A 22176-nucleotide genomic window follows, 5' to 3' on the forward strand; every position below is an offset into this window, starting at 1 on the left:
AAGTTGCCTGAACAAAGACATGAATGAAGAGCTAAACAAAATGTGCATGTGGGAGTGGGCACAGCATTGTGACTTGTGAGCTGTATTATCCTGCAGTCACAAAGTGACAAGCAGGTTCTGTGGCCAGACTGCACTTTAGTTTGAGAAATAGTTTGCATAGCTTGTTTTGCATCTTTCTTTGGGACTAACCAAAAGAAGATGGAGAACAACCTCTGAAAGGCAGACACATTGATTTGTCATACTATTCAGGTGTCAGATTTCTAGTTCAATTGTGGATTAATTCCCTCTGCTTACTCCCTCCTGCAGGTCCAGTTCTTGCAACTCTTCATTCTTCTTACATGTTTTTGAAATTCATGTGTTCGTACTGGGAGCAAGAATCATCCTAAATTCCTGAGTGACTGCATGGCTTACCAAGATTTTTTTATGACTAATAAATTTTTTTCACTCCCTCAAGCCTTCGTCATTAAGGCCATTGTTTTCCCAAGGAGATGTCCTTGTGCATTCAAAATTGAACTACATTCTTCCCATGCAATTTGTGGCTGCGTTCGGAACACCTGTGGAGACTCAGTTTCTTTGTGAGTTGATATCAGCCATTAGGTGGCAAGGTCTAAGGATAACATCTGCTCACATAACTGCACTCCTTTCTTTATGTTCTCATTCTACTAAGTTTATGACAGGGTTGCATAATTTTTTTTTTTTTAAACCTATGATTTCTCTCCACTAGAATCATTAGGAACATGATGAGATGTGCCTGAAACTGCAGATTGTGACAAAATGAGACTTCTGGATCTTTGTCTCACCCTTCTGCTGTTCATCTGTCTCTGACCTCTCTCTGTAGCCTCAACATATTTTAAAGGATCAAACTTTTGGGGAAGGAGTGACCATGTTAACCACAAAGGTAAAAACAATCTTTTCTTCTGTTTTCTTTCCAGAAAGTCTGTTTGCTTTCAAGGCACAGAGGAGAGTGTAAAATTGACTGAAGTTTGTGTGGTTTTGGGAATGGACAGGGAAGAAAGAATCTTTGTCACCCTTTATTCTTTCTTCCTATTGACCCAACTGTAACCACACACAAACATGCACAGCTTATTACACACAAGTGCTTATGGTGTTTTCAAGCCTTGATCTTAGCTTCTAGTCACTGTATTTGCAACTCAGGTCTACAGAGCACTAGTGACACTAGTAAGGATTTTTACAGAAGTCAAGAACAAAATTAGCTGACTTCCCCTTCAAGACACTGAAAGAATAATGATGTCACAATCATAACCTAGCCATTCAGAAACTGGTGCCATTAGCAGGAAAAAGCGCATACTGATCAATAAATGTTGGCACTTAATGGCTCTGAAGTATTGGTGGGCTGGTAATTTGCATCTGCTTGCAGTGCTGTGTGTACTCACAACAATTTACCGCCTTCTCTCCTGTTGATATAAATTGTCAAACAGGCACTAGCTAACTCTTCCTTCCAGTCTCATAAATGACTCTTACAAAGGTCTGTTTAGAAATCAATAAATCTTATATGAGGAAAGGGCAGGGAGGCACGGTGCTGTTTAATTAATAGGCAACTGTCACAAGGTAACATCATGTTTTCCCCATCGGATTTCTTTGCTGCGGCTCCATAGATTTACTCAAAAGACCTCTCATGGTACATTCACGTCTTTCTGAACTTCAGCCCTTGCCATGCCCTGCCCTGTGCTTTCATAGGAAAAGGCAGAAGCCAGGGGACTGGCTTTGCCCTGCAGATTGCACTGGTGGCCTCACTCAGAGGCAAAATCCACTGGTGGCAAATTCCAGCTTCTCCCACTGAGGACTTCACTCATGAGCTCTAGCTAGCTCACTTCTGAAGAGGAGGAACTATCTGTCTTTTAATGAAATTTTTCAGAGGAGGAGAATTTCACAGAGCTTTCCCAGAAATAATCACCATATCTCTCCCAGTTGCCAAGGAAACCAGAAATGGGCCCTTGGCAATGTAGAGAGCAACCAAAAAAAAAAAGGATTTGCATGCACCTGAAGGAGCATGAATGCTCTTCTCAAGAAAATTTTTAAGATTATTGACATGGGCTACTTATACAAAAAAGACTCACAGGAAGGTTCACTGAGCCCCTTACTGATCTGAGACAGAGTACAGGATGTGTTCATTCACACTTCACTGCAATATGGAAAGGGGAGTATCATAACATCATTCAAAAATATAGTGTTTGACATGTTACCTTCTCTTGCCCATCATTTTAAAAAATCATAAAAGAACCATAGAAATAATATTCTGTTGTATTTTTGTTCTCTTAAAACGGTACCTGAAATTTTGTCCCTGAGATAAGTTTATCCATTATTGATAGCCTGTTCCCCACTGAGTTTAGCTTGATCTGGCTTCTGGACAAAATTTAATTATAGAGATGATAGCCAATTACATGAATAGTTAAGGTCTGCAGAGCCAAATCTCAGTTTCTCTTAGAATTATCCTTTATCAGCATATTAGGCCATTGTCTCAGAGATTTGATGTGGGAGACAGAATTACAGATGAAATGAGAATTAATCTGGGAGATGGAGAAGGCCCATGGCACACCATTAGTGGGGAATGAGACAGGAGAAATTTATTGAATCTCCTTCTCCACAAGCTCACTTCTTGACTTGGTTGTCACCAAGCAGTTCACTTCATCTCTCTTTCTGAACACCCTGTAGAGTGAAGACAACAGCAGTGCACTCAGAGGCATTTTGTGAGGACAAATTTATGAAGACCCAGGGTGAGCTCAGAAATTATACTGTTCAGGGCAAAGTAAATGCTAAGCAGAATTTATAAAAGTGGTACACATACTGTGCAGATTCACATTTTCACCCATTTAATTCAGTGCTTCCGTTTCATCACAGATGCAATGAGCAAAGAAATGAATGTACAAAAATGCGTCATTTTTACATTGTGGCCTAGGTTCTCAACTCTCCACTGATTTCAAGGTGTTGCAACAAATCTAAGACACCCTGTAGGCCCCTTCATGTTTCAAATACTTGCATATATCACAGGTCACACATATGCAGGGAGATAAAACAGCTGCAGGTAAAACAACTTCTTGTGTTTGGTCCACCGAAACAGTTGTGGATGCCCAGAAGACCAAGGAAAAACTGTAAGTGATTGGATAAGAGGTATAACAACTCTGAAAAGCTTTTGGAAATGCCTGAACATGACTACTGAGCAGAGACAGGCACCTGGGGGTGGTGTGAGGACATCAGGAATCCAGAAAGGGTACCCAGCTATGGAACTGCTCTTACGCTCTGTTGCATCCCTGCTAGGCTGATCTGGAGTCCTGCTCCACCATCCACTTACAAACACCTGAGGCTTATGGAAAAGGAAAAACTAAAAAGTGGGATATTTGCACCAAAAAATTGTCAGTTACAGGTGATACTCCAGAGGGACAGTATCTCTAGATGATAGCTGGAGACTTGCCTACAACTCCTGCTTTCTAGATCTCTCATGCTGTGGAAGCCAGGAGAGAAAACTTTGCCTCGCTGGGTAGGAGATACAGAGCAATAGGGCACAATGTCATGGAAGCTCTTCTGCATCCAGACAGCTCAGTATCATCACCCAACACAGATGCATCACTCAGGTCTGGGGGATTTTTTTAAAATGGAAACCAACCAAAATAGTCAACCAGCTATAGGGTGCTCTTGCATAACACTGCCTCTGCAAGCAGGCAGCTGGTATGGTTGTAAGATCATGGTCATCCTCAATAACAACTCGTTTAGCTTGGTGTCTTGTCTCTGAAAGCCACCTTTGTGAGAAACAATACGAGAAGTAAGGCACCTCATAGAGCAATAAGACACCAGTATACACCTACTGCAGACTTTGACTATTTACATTTGTTTAAGACAAGATCTGGGTTCTTGTCACAGAGTTTAACATCTTGCATTTGGGCTTTTTCTCAGGCTTTCTTGCTTTCTCATCCATTCACTATATATATATATATATTTTAATGAGAGTTGTCCCTTAGTTTAAATAAAACACTTATTTTAAAATAAATTCATAAACTCATAGCACTAACTGAATAAATCAGTCCTGCCTACAGTATAACATTTGTTTGCTGATGGTCAAATTATTTGAAGGTCTTCCAGTCCTAGCAGTCACTGTACTGTAAACTGATGTAGTCCCTGGGTGGCAGAGTGCAGCAGGCACCAAAAACCAGGCACAACTCCAGCAGCTGTTCCCCAGGGCAGGCACATGCTGAGGATGGAGGAGTGGATGGTTTTGCAGCCTCTTGGTATGAAGCATTCAGTGACTTGACCAACCTGCCTGAGAGGGATGCATATACTATGTCACTGTGTCCTACAGAAACTATCAGGAGGAAATGCTCAGTGCTGTCAATCATTTGCTTTATTTCCCTCTCAGTGTTCAAATTCAGTATATTAGCCCACTAATAAACACCGTTTGTCAACTGCATGCCAAGAGTATTCTCAGTGAAACAAATAAGGTGCACCAGAGATGCATTTGATGTTCAGATTCACTGGTTTAATTTTAGCAAGTTGCCTCTTCTGCCTCATGTTTCATCCTGCTAACAGATTTACGTCTAGGTTTTTTGATCATCCATCATTTCTTGCACTCTTCAGCATTTTGCCTTTCTGCCCTTATTCCTGGCAGACGGGTGATGCACACATATCTCTCTCTGGGGCCAAAGATGCTTTCAATTCTTCCTGCTGCATTAATAACACATAAAGACAACTTGTCTTCTGAGAGTTTTTTTACTGAATTTTGTTGCCTCTTATTCTACAAAAGACATACTGCTATGAAAAGACTCATTGCTTTCTCCTACTCTTATCCTCAGGGTACTGTCACTGTTATCTATTTGCTACAGAATAGCCTAAGTTTTTCACGTTTCTCAATAGTCTTGTTTATTATTTGCTGTTCCTTTCACTAGACTATCAGCTCATCTCCGCTGTCTGCTATGTATCGCGCTTTAATCATTATGATTTTGCATTGCTGTCTCACAATCTTCTATAAAAGCACTCAGAGGGGAGAGCCCTTTTGCTCCTATGGCTATGAAGAGTGCAGCTGTGGCTTGTACCAAGAGGGACTTTTCAGCATCAAATGAAGCACCTTTATCAGAATTTTTCATAAACACTCAGGTTCACAGGGGTTTGCTTTTTTAAGTCTTTTGCTTTGCTTGACACTGCCCTCCTTTGACAATGTAGTGAAAGTCTTTGATGATATCCTGAAAGAAAAGGCCAAGATTTTCTTCCCTGTTTTTGTCTGCGACTGAAACAGAAGCTCATGGGGTAAGGGGAGCTGAAAAGAGGGCTGTGTGGCAGTACACCAGATAAGGTTCCATATGAAATCCTGCTTCATTCACTGTTTATATTCTTGTTGAACATGTTGTTTAGCATAATTTTGCCCCATGTAACTAGATACAGCTGCCTTTCCAGAACTCTTTAAAAGTGTAGATCTTTACATACTCCTTTTTCAGCAACATGTAACAATAACAACTAATAACTTACTGTTAGGCAAGTTTCAACATGTGCAAGCATCCTGTTATTGAAAATAACTTGCAGAGCTGAAAAAACCTCTTAAGGGCTCTTTTAAAGGACCATGAAGTTTCTCTTAAGATTTTCTCTTCACCAGAAGCCCAGCAGTCACAAACAAACAATGCTTTGCCAAACACAGGGCAGAGGTTTTTGTTGTGGTGATGCTTTGTTCTGCTTTGTCAGCCTGACTGACAATAATCCAGCTCTGAAGGTTGCTCCACCCTTGCTAAATGAGAACATGTCTGCAACCACTACAGCTCCTCCAGGCTTGACTTCAGTTTGGAGATCTGCACAGCTGAAAGAGATATTTTCTTACTTAGGGAAGAGTGGGGAAGGAAAGTATCAGACAGGCTCTGCCTGAAAACGGCAATAAATTGTTTATGGCAAATTTCAGCTAATGCTGGCCTTTCCCCACCAAAATACTGCATTTCTTCCTATCTGCAGATTATACCCAAATTCCCACTCCTGATTTTGCTGGCACAGGGCCTTTAGGACAACAGCTTCACCCACGCTGTGTTGGTGAGTTTTTTTTTAAACATGTCCCACCTTAACGCCCAGCTCTCAGTGCCAGGCATGGCTGTACAGTGGCTCAGAAGCAGGAAACTGCTGTCAATCCTCAGCTCAAATTCAGAGCATTGCTGCTGCCTGCTTCCTAATAGTCATTGGGGCACCACAGAATCCGTGTGAAGCAGTACACAGCCACTTCTTCCCTTCACTCCTTCCCTCTCTCCACAGTGGTAATAGATTTTGTAGAAACAGAGACACCAGCAAATTCCGCTGAGGTTTTTCCTAACCCAGCTAAGAAAAGCAAATGCAGCAGGGGAGCACAGAGGTTTACTCTGAGTGTTCCTCAGTTTTTACTTGCAGCAACGGTTTTTCTAGGCCTTACTTTGCAGGTGTTTGAAGGCACAGAAACCTATGAAGGTGAAGGCTCGTAAAAAAAAGAGCAGTCTTTTTAACTCCTGCATTTAAATCTCAGTAATATCCTTAGACTAAATTACATATATATATGTGTCTGAGTGCACTGTACACACATGATGCTGACTGCCTCTTGTTCTGCTTCAGTCCAGTGAGTGCATTTCAGCTAACATGGCTTTATGCCACCTTTTCACTTTGGTCTCTCTTACTCCTCCTGTGAGTTCCAAGAGGTCAGGCAAGTAACCCACAGACATTCCTGCCACAAAAGTTCTCTAACAGCTTCTCCAAGCCCAGGCCCCCATGAAAATTTACTTCTAGAGGGGAAAAACACCCCTCACCCTCTTCTTTTTGCAAGAAGATCCCCCGATCCCCAACAAGACCCCCGACCTGGTGGCCTCAGGCACCGTGTGACACATCTGTCTGCACAGGGAGCAGCTGATGAACACGGGACCGAAACACAGTGAGTGGAGCACATCCACGTGCTGGTGCCTGCCTTTGCCAGCACCCTGACGGTCCCTCAAAGGCGGGCGGGGATATTTGTGCTGCCTGGCCTTCACATCCCTCCCAGGGGCAAAGCCACCGCCAGGCACAGCCGCCGCCGCCTCTGCGGCACGGCGGGGGCTGCGGCGCCATCGTGTGTCGGCTCCCGGACGGGGACACGGGGACACGGGGACCGGGACACGGGGATGGAGCCGCTCGGAGCGGTGGGACGAGCGTGGGGCCGGGGCTGAGAGGTGAGAGGGAAGGAGTGCCTGGCCGAGCAGGAGGGAAGGGCAGAGCAGCGTCCCCGCATCAGCAGCTCTCCCCTGTGCCGCCCCCCACTCCGACCACAGCGCTCCGGCAGCAGCGACAGAGTCTGCGGAGGGGTCTGCAGCAGCAGGCTGGCTGTCCCCTCTTGAATGTCAAGCTTGTCAAGATTTTTGGCTACTCCCTGATGACACACTTTTCCCATTTCCCAAAAACCTGGCCAAACAGAGGAGCGTGACTAAAGCGCTTGACTGGAGATGGAGCCCGGGGGAAGTACAGGGACGGGGATGGAGACTTCGGTGTGGAGAGGCTAATTTTCCGAAAACGGTTCCATTTTTTCACTCGACCCAAAAACACCTGGGCCTCCTGAGCACCGACAGCTGTGCCCGGCTCTCTGTAGCCACTCCCACGGCCCAAGAGATGGTCACGAATGCAGGTACCTCATGGAGGTGAGGGGCTATTGTGAGTCATACTCCCTGTGACCTCTAGCAGGGGTATGGATGCTCCAACAGGAGAGCTCCGTGGCACCTCTGCAATATCCAGGATCTGCAGTGTCCCAGCAAGTGTCTAGCAAGCTCTTAAGTGCAACAATACCAGAAACCAGGTGTAAAGAAAAACATTTTCACTGGAGGGCATTTCTTTCCACCTCTTGTATCTGGGTTTTTGTTTGTTTGTTTGTGGGTTTGTTGGTTTTTGGGTTTTGTTTTGTTGGGTCAGGGTTTGTTTTGGTTTCGGTTTTGGTTTTGGTTTTTTTCAAAACTGTTTTTGCACAGCAATTTTCATTTATTCTAAGCAAAACAGGGTTCTTTTTAGAGTGTAGGCATCTGCACAAGATTCAAGGTCCTTAGTGCTGCTGCAATGAAAAAGGAAGAAGAAGTGAGATAGCAGAGACAAGAGCTATGCAGGAAACTAATCTTCCTTCAATCTACACACCTTGGCTTTTCTCTTTAGAATTCTGAAAAGTGCTTGGGGAAAAAAAAAATGTAGCACAGAGAAACAACAGGTACATTGTTAATCTATCCATGTGTAGATGTACGGTCCTAGAGAACAGAGTAAAAAACCCTCAGACATGAGTGAAATTAAAAGTCCATTAAAATGGAGAAACATTGTAGGGATAAAAATGGACTTAAGAAAATAAGAAACTTAAAAGCACAGAAGAATCTATAAAAGGAAAGAGTTAAAAAGTAAGGGGTAAATGACTGCCCCACAGAAAAGATGAAAGTTTACTTCAACAAAACTGAAAATACAGTTTAGTTATGGCATCATTCTCTCAACTTTAGAGGTTATCTCAAAAAAAATTTCTATAGTGTCACTAATCTTTGGATATGTTTGTCTTCTACATTCCTCAAAGGGAGGGCCAAAGCAATCTTGGGAGAAGATGAGCAAAAGTATGCAGAAGGTGAAAGAGCAGAAATAAACTGATTCTGAGCATCTAATTCCTACAGATTTAAATGATCTTCATTACATGCAGATGTATATATGGTCTTCTGTTCTGTATTTTCAAACATCCATGATACTTTGTCAAACATCAATTAATCAGAACTCTGTAGGCAGATTTGGAGAATTTTTTACTTTAGTAAACAATACTCTATACTTATTTGCACAAAGTATATAGCAAAAATGAGCCACTTTATAATGTAAAAAAATCCTTATTATCAATCTGAAAGTAAATGTCTGTTTTCCTCCAGCTGAATTAACATTTCTTATACGTAAGCTTCACTTGAACAGCTGTATTTGACAGTAGGAGTGGGTTTCTCCTTTAACGGTGTTAATGGTTGAGAATATGGAACAATAAATCCACATTCCTCAATAAGTGAATGTGCATCTAGCCTTGTCCAAATCTGAAAAGGCCTCATAGAATTTCCATTATTGTGTGATACTCTGGTTATAATTATGGTGAGTTTCTTCTTAAAAAGATACCAAATTTATTTCATTGACTCTGTATTTGGAAAGAAGGAAAAAAAAGGCTGCTGGAACAAGCTGAAAAGCCCAGCCAGGTCTTATAACTGATGGTCCCTTCACAAACCAGCATCCCTACCCTATCCCAGAATGGCACCAAGCAACCAAATCCCTACAGCCTCAGACATGCAGACTATATATGTGAAAAAATGTGGGTGAAGGCACTTTCATTTCAATAGTGGCAAAGAGACCGTAAGTGCTCAGCAAATATGTGACCAGATTACTCATATTTAAAGCATGTTACAGGGATTCAGGTACCAAATCTTAGGGATGATGTTTTGGAAATTGTAACTCCAGCCAGTTCTTTGCATGACGATGATTGAAAGGGTTCAGTGCTTTCCTTCAATCTGGCAGGTGAACGAATTATGCCTTGGTGCACTGTACTGGGCTGCAATGGCCCATATCACTGTTTCATAAAATGGGTGCTGTGCTCATCCCTGAGTGGAAAAATACTATTTTCCGTCATAAATCTCTAACTACTTATTGATGCAATCAGAACAGTCACTGTGAACTCCCTACAACTTTATGTGGTGCTTTTTATTTTATTATACCCTTTCAGGAGAATGTATTTTCTTCTTGGGCTCATTGTCGATAAAACTCCTTGGAGATGAACTGTATTGTGCTGCTAAAAGTAGAGAGGGGTAGTAGCTCTGTCTTAGCTCCACCGTCAGCTCTGAAAAATTAATTAACATTTTTATTTGCTCTTTTCACTCTACACTGTGGCAATTTTGAAAAGACAGATCCAAATATGTGATTTTGATGCATGTGTTAAGGAAAGAGTGAGGAGGAAACACAGTAATAACTCAAGGGAATGTTTGTCACCTATAAAATTGAAAGAGTGATAAAATAAATGAAATATATGATAATAGATGTCAGCATAGAAGACAAAGCAGTGAAGGCATTGCCTTGCCATTAATCTAGAGTGAAGAAAAATTCTTGAAGGTTGTCTCTGGATTTTGAACACCACCCTGCATAGCAAATGGAATAATAAACACAAGGAAGCTCCAGTGATGATTGATTTGTCATCAAAATACGCCACCAGCTCTCTGGGGGCTCAGGAAGGTTTCTGCTTTACATCCTGGAGTCTGTGAAGCCCTATATGCTCTCTGATTTCAGAGGGAACAGGGGGAACATGAGTCTTTATGCAGGAAACGCTGCAGGAACCAGCCTACAACATGCTCAAGAGTGAGCTGGCTTACTGAAATCCCCTGCCAGCTCAGTCTGTGACAGCACAGGTAGATCCCTGTGTGCAGTCTTCCTTTGTGTAGATGGTTGTGTGTGTGCATAAGATGTGCTCATAAACGTGTTCTAACTGTTGGAGAAAACAAAATTATAGCAGCTGGTAGGAGATGGCAGTTTTATAACCCCTTGCTAATTTTTCCATAGCTTATTACCAAGCATTTTAAAACAGTGATCTTGCCAGTAAGTGCCAGTTCTCCTTGTTCAGTTCAGTTTAATAGCTTAATAATGCATAATTGGAGTTTCTTGGGTACTGGTAGTGAAAGGACACTACACTCCATTAAGTCCAGGATATTTATTTTCAGAAAATGAATGACTGCACAATTTTCTGGGAGCACTAATAGGCTTAAATGGATTTCAAAAAGCCTTTTACCATTACAGAATAAGACTCAGCTGTGGGTCACATGCTCCACTCCCAGGATCAGCCCAGAATGCAGTCTGTCACTCACTTGTTCTTCATTAAAGAAATTCTGTGGATCTTGCTGGGATCGTTCTTGATTCATTGAGTTATGAATGGGATCAGACTCAGGCCTCTTATTTTTAGAACAGGCAGCACTCTTTATATAAAAGATATATGGTTTTGAAGCAAGTTAATTCAGCATTATATTGATGATTTGCAAGGCTACCCACTAGATATACCTCTCCAAAAATTCTATTATTGTCTGATTCATCCACGTAGAGGGATATTGGTCTCAGGATGTTTTCAAAGTTCTTTCGTTGACTGGTAGGTTCTGTATTCAAACTTCCTACATCCTTCTGTCCCAGAGCTCATGTGCAATGGACTGTAATGTGATGTAACACCCTCTCTGCTGCTTCCTCTGGACTCAGCACTGTTGATTAGGTGGCTACTGGGCCATAGAGGTACTTAAGTGGAGTGATGGACATTTGGAGCTTGTTCAGCATTTTCCATGTCTGTGGAGCACCATACCCTTCCCACACTTAAGACGTCTTAGTTCCTGAGTCTTTAACACAAATAACCATTCAGCAGTGTATAGTACAGCACAGATCTTTTCTACCTTCTAATTTCTGATTAATGTTTCTTTTATGGGTGTAACAGTTCAAACCTCTCAGACTAGCCTTCAACTTCGGTGTTAGAATAAAATTGCTAAGAATAGAAAGAGAAAAACCAGTCAAAGATATTTGACACACAAAATACATCCAGTGTGACAATGCACAAAGCTTGTCTATGTTTCCATCATGTAACCAGAGGGAAAGGGAAGTTATTTTCTATTGCTCAAGCATGGAAACTTTATTGCCTTCTGATCAGGTTGGTTCATCACTTCCCAACATCTCTCAGTTAGATATTTTGATCATTTCTGGTTCACTTTCTCACTTGCTTAACATAATGTATGCTCCTGATGAGATACATTTTTTTTTCCAGAATGCCTGGTATAAGTGCCTAAATGAATTTCTGACTGTGTCTTTCTTCAATTTTAACTTGTTTCTCCTTTGCTACTAATGCTAGTGAAAGTTCTTGGGAAAATCTACCCATTTTGTACCCATGTCACTCATCTCATCTCATGTCTAAATAAGAAACAGATAAAACTCACAAGCCAATATGCTGAGACAATGCTTGGCATATAAACAATAAAACATTTAAACACACAAACAATAGTAAAAAGAACTACAAGATTTCACATTTCACTTTTTATCATATCTCATGTGTCATCTCATCTTTCACTTGTCACATGCAGTTGGAAAACTATCTTGCAATAATATTTTCATTTTGAATTTAATTTTTATTGACTGCTTTTCTTTTTCTTGATCCCACTCACATAAATATGACAATATGAATTATCTACGGATGATTCATTTATCTTTCTGACAGCTAGCCCGTCCAATGTATTAGAAACAATCACAGGTCCACGACATCTATTTATATTTCTCTTCTCTTTTTGCTACATTTTAGAGGAAAACGCAGTCTTAATCAGCAAGGATGCATATAAAAAAAATTAAAGTATATTTGAGGATTTTCACTTGAGTTAAAATATTTTCTCTTTTCAATTTGTAACCATGCTGGATATGCATGGTTTTCTGCAAGGAGTTGTAATATTCTATTGAATGTCACAGTTATGATGTAGTATAAATATTAATTTTTTTTTATTTCTGGTTATTTCTGTCTCTAGCTGCAGTTTCTCCATGTGTGATGATGCTTGTATTTGAGCACCACAGATTACCTCACCCCAGATAAAGCTTCATTCCATACTCCCGCTTTTCCCTTCACGGAGTGTGGTTTGCCTCATTCTCCACACAGGAGTTTTGAGCCCCCTCAGTTCCTGGGACTGTTGACTTGGAGTCAACCCCTCTCATAACCATCTTTGATGACTTTAAAGACAGTGATGCTAAAGAGAGCTTCCTCAGCACAGTTCCCAAGGACAGATGGAAAGCAGAATTTGAACCTGTATTCCATAACACTTCCAACAGCAGGGAAAGTCCTAAATAGCTTCTTTCGTCACCAGCCATTCTGGGGACAGGAATGTGACTTCTTGTTCACAAGGCTTCTTCTGTTGCAAGAACCCTCACATGTTCAAAGACTGCCTCTGAGAAACAGGACTTACGAGCCCAGATCTGCAGTTTCTGTATGAAGATGACATGTCGTTGAACTTGACTGTGAAAGGGAAGATCTGCTCCTCACAAGCTCATATGTCACCAGGAGGTGACCCACGCAGAGCAACACTTCTCTCGACTTTGATAAATACTTGCAAAAGGAGAAGGTTCCAACATGCCCATGAACTTCACTACTTTTACCTCCTACTACAACTTTTTGCACTGATCGCACCGATCACACATTGTCCCTCCTCTGGCCGAGTCCCGGGAAGAGTATCGTTTTGCTGTGTTTAGTTCTACATTCATACATATGGAGTAAGTCCTTCAAAAGCTCACATTTGCCAGCTGGTAAAAAGCCATAAAACTTACTGTTTTACGATGCCACCAGTCTTTGGTGAATGCTTTCGTTGACACCAAGGGCACTGTGTCCTTGTACGTACCGTGGTCATTTTTTGCCAGCAGGGCTGATGAGCTGCGGGGGTGCCTGAGAGCCAGCCATGGCAAAGGGATGGGGGGGGATCTGACTCAGAGTTTCAAAGTGGAGAGAAGCAGTAGGCAGACAGCAATGTGGAATCCTACTCACTGTCAGCAAAAGGGCGTTGAGCTTAGAGAGAGGTGTAAAAATTATTAGTAATGTAATTATTAGTAAGCTCCTGATCTTTTTCTTGTGTGCAGCTGTTTTTCTCAATGTTAACCTCACAGAGAGTTCTCTGTGGCTGGTTTTCTTGCAGGTCACTGGCACACAAAAAATTCATCCACTGGTGGGTAAAGTACTGCAAACTGTGCAATAATCCAACTGAAGAAAATTAGGGGGAAAATCAGAAGATTGTATCAAATCTGCATATGTTTTAAACTTAATAAAACACCAAGTGACAACTAAATGGCTTGTGGTTACAAACAGCTCAGAAGTTGAAGGTTAGGAGCCATGAAATTATCAAGATTCACAGATATGTTTTACATAACTGCTAAATGTCAAAATAATTAGTATTGAATATCTCTGCTAATAATCTAAAGCAGATGTTGGAAATTAGAGGATTAATCATGTAATCCTGAATGCCAAAATTTTATCCAAAAATCCTATTTATGGTACACTATTGTTTTGTTGTTTTTCACTTGAGTAATAACTGAAAGATGTCATTTAGAATCATAACAGACAAACCCCCACTTTTTAATAACTGTTCTGGGTTTATCTCAATATACATATAAGCATGCCTATTTGGAAGATTTCTGTGTATCATAAACCCATTTTATAATTGTGACTGATTTTGGCAAACATCCATTTATAAGCAAATATAAAGTTTAACTGCAAGTTTCTCATAATTCGTCACGTTATAATTTACATTGCAACATGCTCCGGGAGTTTGTTGTGGGATGCAGTCACAGAACGAGCCCTAAAAGGAATTTGATTAGGGAAGAACAGGCCCAGCTCTGGGAAAACATTTGTTCACTTGTTTCAGTCTGTCTTTAGTCACAATGGTCCTTACATATATCCTTAGAGGAGCATTTGCAAAATTTGGGCTGAACAAGTTAAAGAAAGAATTTCAGTGGCTTTTCTAGCTTTTGAAACTTAACATGGCTCTTAAAAACAGCTACAGCCCAATTAAAAGAATTATTTCTTTGAGGTCTGGGTACACTGTCATATAAATGAGACTTGAATAGTACCTGCAAAAAAACACCATCTGGCAACTTTCACAGTATTAACGTGTCTAAGCCTTCACGAAACTTGAAGAAAAAATTGGAAACTAATTCCTAGCATAAAGTAAAGAGTATAGAAATACATAGAAAATTACATTTCTTTGTAAAGTTCAGTGAAGGAAAAAACAGGCTTCTAACAGTAGGGCAAACAAGCTCTATTGACAATAACTTAATAAATAATATCTTAAAAATAATTAAAGTTTTTAGAGTGTTCATTAGAAATAGTAAGTAAATCCCAGCCACTTCCATATGTCCATCTGTCTTACAAATGAAGATCGCCTTTGAGAGGACATGGCCTGAAATATTGACCTAAACAGTTTGTTTGTGTTCAAATTTCTGGAGCCTTAAATACAGGTCCTGTACTGTTGTCGAAGCGGATCTCCATGATTTGTTCTACTTTAGCATCAATGAAAATACACAGAAGGAAAAATCCAGCTGTCTCTTGTTTGTTTGCTGAGTGATTATTTTTAACAATTCAGTTACCTATGGTGAGTTTCTTGAAATCTTAGAGAAAAATCATACAGACAAAACATAACTCTGTCTTTCCACACGTGGGGCTTCCTGATGTCACAAGCTACATACCAAAACCTTCATGTAGACAGGAGTCATGTTCTCCTTTTGCCTCACTTTTTTGGTGTTCTCGGCCTGGGAGACCCAGCCTAATTCCTGTGCCTCCAAGCTGTACATCAGCTCTGTGCCATTGGGCAAAAACAGCAGTGTTTGTGCACAGGGAGCCGAAAACTGCTCCCAGGGCAGGCAGCAGTGCCCAGACCTTGACACTTCTCTCTTTATTCCTGTCCCCATTTCTCTTTGTGGTGAACTGCTGCAACGCTCCAGCCAGCTGGCCTAAGGTCCTGGGAATTTGTGCTTTTGGGAAATGTATATGGCTCTCTTCTTCAGCATTGAAACTGACCCACCTTCTTAACCTCATTATTTCTATATTTGCATGACAATGAGCAGTTCTGCTCAGGAAAAAAAAAAAAGAAAAAAACCACCACAAACAAACAAAAAAAAACCCCCACACACACAAAAAAACAAACGAACAAAAAAACACACACACACAAAAAAAAAAAAACCACACCAAACCAAAAATCTCAAACCAAAACTAAACAGTAAATCCGTGTAAAATCCTGAGAAAGGATAACTGTAAGTCTGAAGGGTATGGTATGAAGAATATGACTTGTCTCCTGTAAGGCTGCACCACAGATACAGCTGAGAAACACAGAAGGTAGGGGGAAACATTGTTATTTTGAGAAATAGCTAAATGATCACAGCACAGATTCAATGGAATGAAAAGGTCTTTTTTCTTTTTCTTTCTCTCTTCAAAAGCAAGAAACCGCTTCATTTTTTCAGCACATGTTTTATACTAAATTACGCAATTCCAAACTCTTGCAAGTTGTATGCACCAGATAATTCAGCTCCTGGGTGGTTCTGTTTGCTTAGAAAAGACATTTTACAATGTTAATTTTCTCATAAGGTTTTTTTAAAAGTTATGAATAAGCAGATTGAACATGAAACTTTCAGAATTGCGCTTTCACATAAATCATTTAACTTTGTATGCTAAATCAGCCCAGCAGCTGAAGAAGCTGTTATGTAAGTATTAACAGGACAGCTGCAGGTTGTTGTTGTTGTTTCATCATACTATTCAGATAAGCTCATTTGTTGCCCAGAAATCACTGAGAGCCCAAGGACTGATAAAAATCTTCCAAAATCTGTGTTCAAAACAAGTCCTGCAGTATTCTGTATCAGAGTCATCTGCTCAACACAGCAAGTAGTTCCAAATATCTCTTGTGAGATCCCTTTAAAAATAGTGTTTCCCACAAAGATATTGCTGGCTGAGTATATGGGCCTGACTGGGCTTTTAGTTTAACTGCAAATAAAGCCTCATCTACTGAGTAATTCTACATTTGCAACAGATTATATATCTAGAGAAAATAAAGAGAAAATATACACTTGTCTTCTTCACCTATTTGAACTGTAAGTTGTTCAGACAAGGGACATTTTCTTTACGATTTTACAATAAAAAGGGCCTTAATAGCAACTAGACTACTAAAAGAGTAAGTAGAAATAATTAATGAAAAAATGTCAAAAATATCTGAGGCTCAGTAAACCAGAAGTCTTTTATATTTAAGAACAGAATTCCAATAACTTTTCTTTACTTTAGACTGTTGTAACAGACACCTGCAGCAACAGGGACAAAATTAGCCTGCCTTTTCCAGATCTCCAGAAATTTCAGCTGGGACAAATTCTGGGTTTATATAAAGAACCACACACAAATTGTCAGTGTACATATGTTATCTCTCATCTTCAAGGAATACTTTAAGACACTGAAAGGAACAGATTAGAGCCAGAATAAATATACTATCCACTCACTGGGGAAGTGTTATGTATTATACATCTGGACAAGTCAAGAGAAAAATCCTGTCCCATAGGAGGGCTTTCCACTGCTCCCTTCATCAGCACAAAGCTGCCATAAAGACTTCACTGGTCACCTTATCTTGGCACTGCAGAGCTCATCTTACAGGTTTGGATGGTTGACAGTTCCACCTCCACTTCCCTTACTGTCTGGAGGAGAGGGAGCATGGTACCAGACACCCACCACCAAAGCCATTCCTTGTTGTCAAAATAGTTTTTGTGAATGTCAGACCTGCCGTCAGAGACTGTGCCTGTGTTGGTGCAGTGTTGGTGATCCAGCTCTGGAGGGTGGCTCAAAGGCAGAGAAGCAGCTCCAATGAGACATCTTGTTGGACCAAGTCCTCCTGGCCACTGCTGAAGCTAATTAGACTGACTAACTTGATTCTTCTGCTCTGAGAAGTTTGGATAGTAACACCCCTCTTGCTTTATTAGGAGGGCCTACATACCCCCATAGCATAGGGTCCAGGTCAGAGTAATTTCTGTAAACTTAGGCAGTCCTACGTGTAGCAACACCTGATCATGTCATGTCAAGGTGATGGCAGTATTTATTCCTTTCTCCATCGTTCCTTTCTCCACCAGGTTGTGTTTCTGACAGTTGGATCTGCTACGAAGGCTAAAGCTCCTTAAAGTGCAGAAAGTCTTTTGGCAACTTTCCCCTCAAGCTGTGGCAGCTGAGTTCTTGGTGCCTCAACAAGTGCCCTTCCCATCTGTGAGAGAGATGAGGCCCTCCAGCAGCAAAAATAGGACTTTCCAAAAGCGCTACTTACAGCTTTAAGCTGAAATACAGCATTGCAGCCACAAGCTGCCCATTAATGAGAGCAGCTGGAAGATTCAATATGTGACCGTCCAAAAGACCTCTAGGGAAGGAAGCATAGCATGCCAGGTTGGATAAATCCTTCTGTCATACCTCAATAACAACAAGTACCTTCAAAATATTCTCTAAAAGTGTGAAGAAACGTATGCAACAACTCCCATCTCAACACATTATTGCACTGCGAGTTACTTATACAGAACTCTTCCTATTCACTTGTTTCATGAACTGTGTGGGACAATACCAGGAAAAGGCTGAGTTTTTTAAGCAAGGAGAAATATTTCCTCAGTTTCTTTGATTGCAGCTAGCTTTCCAGTCACACACTCACAGACTGGCTCTCAGACTCTCTCTTCCAAACTTTCTTTTACTCCTTGTGTGCTTTCCTACACATCCTATGCAGACTGCTGGGCTAATGAGATAAACTGGAGCTATGCAGAGTTTATGTAACACCGGTGCTGTACAGCTACTGAAACTGAGATGGAGCAGTGAGGTGCTCTAAGTAAAGAAGGCAGCATTCATTAGTGATGGATTAGAATCCATTTATAAAATGTGATTCAGGCACCTAAATTTAGGTGTGCACTGTGTAGTTGTCTATGATGAGGCATGAGTGTCTGTGGTACCATTATATGTATAAAGAAGCTTGAAGGGTAGTTCAGCTTCCTAAATCATAGGTGTTCTGTGCTATTTGAGACTCTCAAGAGCACCTATTACAGAGAACTCACAGTGAATTTGTGTCCTGCTGCAGGGCAAAGATCCTGCTAGAGACCAGGCAGGATGACCTTGGGTTAGGGACTCCAGTTTACTTGCTCACATGTGGGCATCTGTAGTGGGTTGATCCTGGATGGATACCAGGCACCCACTAAAGCCACTCTCTCGCTCTCCCTCTGCAACTGGACAGAGGAGAGAATAAAAAAAGCTAAGGATTCATGAGTTGAGATTAAAGGTGGGAGAGGTCGCTTACTGATTAGCTTCACAGGCAAAACAGACTCAAAGTGGGGATATTATTAAATTTATTACTAACAGGATAAGAGACGAAGAGCGGGAAATAAAATAATCTTAAAAACACCTTCCCCCACCACTCCTTCCTTCCACGTTCTCCGTCCTCTCCCCAAGCTGTGCATGGGGAAGGGGAATGGGGGTTGTAGTCAGTTCTTGTGTTTGCTGCTGCTCAGAGAGAGGAGTCCTTCCCCTGCTCCCGTGGGGTCCCTCCCACTGGAGACAGTTCTTAATGGACCTCTCAGGCATGAGTGCATCCCTTGGGCAGCAGTTCTTCCCAAACTGCTGTCCCATGGGTCACTTCTCTGTGAGATGCAGTCCTACATGGATGAGCTGTACCGATGTGGGTCCCTCACATGGGCCATGAGTCCTACCCAAGAAAAACCTGCTCCAGTGTGGGCTTCCCTCTCCATGGGCTGAAGGTCCCCAGCAGGACCCTGCTCCATCCTGGGCCTCCCACAGGATCACAGCCTCCTTCATGTGTCCACCTGCTCCAGGATGGGCTCCTCCATGGGCTGCAGGTGGATCTCTGCACCCCGATGGTCCTCCATGGGCTGCAGGGCCTCAGCTCCTATGCCTGGAGCACCTCCTGCCCCTCCTTCTGCACTGACCTTGGTGTCTACATTGTTGTTCCTGTGTTCTCACTCCTCTCTTCCCTGGCTGGAATTCTTCCCACTCAATACTTTTCTGTTCTTAAACATGTTATCACAGAGGCATTACTACCACTCCTGACTGGCTTGGCCTTGGCCAGCAGCAGGAAACCCATCCTGGAGCTGACTGGCATTTCTCCATCAGACAGGGGAAGCTTCTAACAGAAGTCATCCCTGTAGTCCCCCTGGCTACCAAAACCCAGCCACAGAAACCCACTGCAGCATCCACTACCATTTGAGATGCTCTAGGAAATCCAAGGTATGTACAAGGCTAGAAGACACGGTAGAGGACCTTTGCGGGATACGTGCCCATCTGAAATGACAGACAAATATGTCTGTGCAGGTAAGACACCCTGCCCACCTCAACTGGCTCTAATATATAAATATTAGAGAGTGACTGAACAATATCCTTGTCTAGGCAATGAACCACATCCCTAGTCAATGCAGTTGGGAATGCAGATGCTGACGTCTGTTCAGTAATCCTCTAGACTCATTAATTGCAGTGACAGGTTACCCAGGATACATGGTGGGCATTCATAGACATCGGTCTAGTGTCTGCCCTAGAAGTATCTTGCCTAGTGTCCAGTTGCTGCTACAGAAGATGAAATGTCTCCTGAGGGCCCTGTGTCATACACACACTGCATGATAATGTTCCAGAGGCAAGAAAACATCTCAGACAGCACCAGGAGCCTGTTTTTAGGTAACTGAATCCTGCAGTAGATCACCATTTGGTTACAATAGCACCCTCACTACCAAACTCACACAGTGACACTCTGTGGACACCTTATTGTACAAGCCTGAACCGAACCTCTACCTCTGCTCAGAGCCTTCCATGCTGTAACATTTCAGACCACAGCCTGTTCCCTTACTTTGTGTCTGCCACCATGGGACCCTGATCTCAGTTCCTTCTCCCACCTGTAATGAAATACCACAACTGAATCATAGAATGAAATCACAGAATATACTGAGTTAGAAGAGATCCATGGGGATCATTTAATCTTACTACTGACTCCACACAGGGCAACCCAGAAGCTAAACTATATCTAAGGCTTGTTCAAATTTTTCTGAAACATCAACAAGTTTGGGGCCATGACTGCTTCCCTGGGGCACTTGTTCCAGTGACTGACCACCCTCTCAATGAAGAGCCTTTTCCTAATGTCCAATTTAAACTTCCTCTGATGCAGCTTTAAATGATTGCCATTCATCCTATCAGCAGACACCAGAGAGAAGAGATCAGCACCTCCCCCTAGCTGTAAACAGCAACTCATGCTGGCTCAGCCTGATATCCTGCTTGTCCAGCATGTGCCACATGATGGCACTCAAAATTATCTGTTCCATGACCTTCCCTGGCACAGAGGTCAGACTGACAGGATTGTAGTTCCCTGGATCCTCCTTCCAGCCCTTCTTGTAGAGGGCCATCACATTAGCTCACCTCCAGTCAACTGGGACCTCCCTGGTCAGCCAGGACTGTTGATAAATGATGGAAAGTGAGCACTTCCACCAGCTCCATCAGTACCCTTGCATGGATCCTATACAGCCCCATGAGTTAAAATTATGTTAGTTACAAGTAACTAAAAAACCTCTCACTATTGAGAGAGTAAGAAACTTTTTTTGAGGCTAAGCAAATCTACCTTCAGAGAAACTGCCTATGAGCAAATTACCATTTGCTATTTCAAGTTCCCTGCAACATCCAGAATCACAGTGACACAGAGAACAGAAACCTTCATTTTTTCTCCCACTCCCACCTCTTTAATGACTTACAAATCTCTTCAAGAACCCATTTAAGCCCCTTTATCTGCTGAATTCCTGAGTTTCCCCTGCCTTACTGATTCAACCAGATCTGACTGAAAATGGATAAAAGGTGGTGAATACCTGGTTCACTGGGTACAGGTTTCAGTGTTGTTCTCTGGTCTGGAGAGAGAGTATCCTCAGACAGAGTCCTCCAAGTGTCATTAATTCTGCACCTGCTCAGTGTGCCCAAGGTATCATCTGATTTTTTATTTTTGTACAATTTCTAAAGTATCTCATTATTATCTTGGCACCTGGGGACTGCAGTTTGCAAGAAGGATTCTGTTTCAGGCCAGGATGAATTATATTATGGTTCCAAGGCATGTTTGGCAACTGCTAATAGTGGTTGACTATTTTTAGATATTTTTTCTGTTCTTCTCTCTTTTCAAATCTGTCCTATTTAAATTCTTTTTTGTTTCCCCCGCAGAAACAGAGATTTCAGACCAGTAATAGTTTTCACTCAGATTTTGGGGTATATTTTTACTGCTTATAAAAAGAGTTTTTCATTAGATTGCTTCCACTTTGATTTTTCTAAAACTGATATAACAATTTTGGACGTAAATCTGTATCTCTTTCATGATGTGACAGTATCTCTCAGAATAGAGTCTGAATTCCTATCTAAACCATTTGTTTACATGGGATTTTTTTTCATATATCCAAGAATACCTGGTTTTGACATCTGAATATGAAGTTTAAATCTTTTTGAGGGTCCTGCCCATCAATCTTTGCTCTTTATTTGCATGCTTTTGGATTTGCACTATTCTAAGTCACAAAACCAAATTTAGTGACCCCCTCAATGTCTGAAACTGGCTGGGACCCTTTTCGGAGCCAAGAGTAGCAGAGTGAGCAGAATTTGACACCTTCAGTACCAGCAACAATAAGCAGAAAAACCCCTACTTTCTCAGTATTATG

The 22176-nt window shown here is 41.7% G+C and overlaps 1 long non-coding RNA gene across 1 annotated transcript in view; it reads right to left on the minus strand.

The window, feature by feature from the left end:
* Positions 1-21414, minus strand: part of LOC126644708 (uncharacterized) — a 61304-nt gene extending 39890 nt beyond the window's left edge. The window contains exon 1 of the long non-coding RNA XR_007630002.1: positions 21349-21414. This is a non-coding gene — a long non-coding RNA (uncharacterized LOC126644708). The remainder of the gene's footprint in view (positions 1-21348) is intronic.
* Positions 21415-22176: the final 762 nt, after the last annotated feature.

The sequence above is a fragment of the Myiozetetes cayanensis genome, unplaced genomic scaffold (genome assembly GCF_022539395.1).
Source record: "Myiozetetes cayanensis isolate MyiCay16 unplaced genomic scaffold, myiCay2020 scf1, whole genome shotgun sequence".
Taxonomy (NCBI): Eukaryota; Metazoa; Chordata; class Aves; order Passeriformes; family Tyrannidae; genus Myiozetetes; species Myiozetetes cayanensis.